This window comes from Camelina sativa, chromosome 11 (genome assembly GCF_000633955.1).
Source record: "Camelina sativa cultivar DH55 chromosome 11, Cs, whole genome shotgun sequence".
In the NCBI taxonomy this organism is placed as follows: Eukaryota; Viridiplantae; Streptophyta; class Magnoliopsida; order Brassicales; family Brassicaceae; genus Camelina; species Camelina sativa.
Genome location: NC_025695.1, coordinates 3,534,068 through 3,535,905, shown reverse-complemented (window position 1 = coordinate 3,535,905; position 1,838 = coordinate 3,534,068). Strand labels below are relative to the sequence as shown.

At 33.0% G+C, this 1,838-nt stretch overlaps 1 long non-coding RNA gene across 1 annotated transcript; it reads left to right on the top strand.

The window, feature by feature from the left end:
* LOC104721427 lies at window positions 19-1,378 on the top strand. Its single transcript, XR_757022.2, has 5 exons — window positions 19-143; window positions 244-343; window positions 445-699; window positions 812-898; window positions 1,045-1,378. It is a non-coding gene; the product is annotated as an uncharacterized LOC104721427 (long non-coding RNA).

The following is a 1,838-nucleotide window of genomic DNA, read 5'->3' as shown; positions in this document are numbered from 1 at the left end:
AAATTATAATGATTTGGGTAGAGATATATATGTGTGTACCTGTTCAAGTTGGAGACCGAGAGCGCTTCACTTCTTCTGTTCTATGGATTGGTAAAAATCTTCAGTTTAATATAGTGAGTAATGATTGGTTTTGGCTAGGTCGGGTGAGCAAGCTTGCACTGCTTATGTGATGTTCATGGATTCTTATTCTCAAGAAACTGTTGTTTTACTCAGTGTAAGTCTTGTTTCGATTTTACTCTGCAGGTGTGGTCCTTGCAAAGTGATTGCTCCCAAATACAAAGAGCTATCTGAGAAGTACCAGGATATGGTTTTCCTTAAGCTTGACTGCAATCAAGACAACAAGGTTTGTTCTTCCTTTTGCTATTAATGTGTCTTAATTCTTATGGTAACACATTAATATTGAGAGCAAAAACTTACACATCGATCCTACCTTCCTCGAGTTAGGTATCTAATTCAAGGAAAGGTTTAACTGTCATTGCACATCTTGACATGTGAAGTCCAGTTTTGGTCTGTCTTGAGTCAAAAACCTGCTTTGGCTTTATTAGAACATCGTTCACACACAATACGTCATACACCACATTGGTTGGACTTTGGACTTCAAAGAAAAAGTTATTTATTCAGACTTTTACAATTGGAACAAAGTGAGGCTGAGGTATTGGACGGAGCTTCATTCGCGGGAAATTCACAACATGGCAACGGGTAAAACCGCTTTTAACCAATTTGCTTTCTTTAACCGATTTTAATAACAGGAAATGTTCTGGTTTATGATTTTTTTTTTCTTACTGATTTTAACCGATTAAATGAATGACAGACGTCACTGCTTTATTTCAGAGGACAACGAATATGGAATGCCATAATTCTTGACCTTCTTCCCAAAGGTTTAGCAAAAGCCCACAAGGTAAAAATTCTTCTTGTATACCCTGGATCGGTTTGGTATTCGATTAAGTTTCATTACCCAAATCAATTGTTTTAGTATAATAACCATCAGTCAAGTATAAAATATATTGTGAATTTTTTAACACTTAAAGTCTTGATCTTTGGCAGGTCTGGTTCGACCATCCAACAATGGTTGCAGAGCCTTCACGTCATTACTCATGTTTGGTCTGAAATCAGTTTTGTATTGTACACAAAAAGCAGCAACTGCAGGTAACGCATTATCATCTTGTTCTATGTCCTAACCATTAATTCCAGCTAATATAGTGCCTATTCAATTTATCTTGTCTCACGGTGATACTTTAAGTTAGAAAATCTCAATTGTGTGTTCCAGATTCAATCTTTTGTATAGAGTTATGTCTTTTTATAGACTTCTGCTTTTTGCTTATTTGTTTAGCAAAAGTAAACATAAGTTTTGATATCTAACAATTTCTTGACATGATAATATATAATTCGGTAGAGGAATATAAAGAGTTAATTTTATTGATTATAAATGGGTAGATGAATGTAAGGGTGGTACTCCTTTGTGTGCTTGAGAAAATTTTCAAATTGAACTCTAAGGTAAGTTTTAATTATTTTAATAAGGTAAATGCAATCTAACCAATGCAATCTAATTTTATTTACTTCAAAATAAACACTATATAAAATTAACCTAAAAAAAAAACACAAAAAAAACAAAAAACACCAAGCCAAATATGACAAGGGCTAAATATGAAGACTTGCTTGGAGAATTTTAGGATAAAATAAAAGAACTTGTAACTATATAATGTGGTCTTAAAATTGAAAATTCGGAATAAGATAAATAAAACATAAAATATTATTTAAATTAAACATAGTGCATGTAGTCCATGAAGCGGTAAATTTCCTTGTAAATGAAATATCCATCGCATACATCATTGAATTCG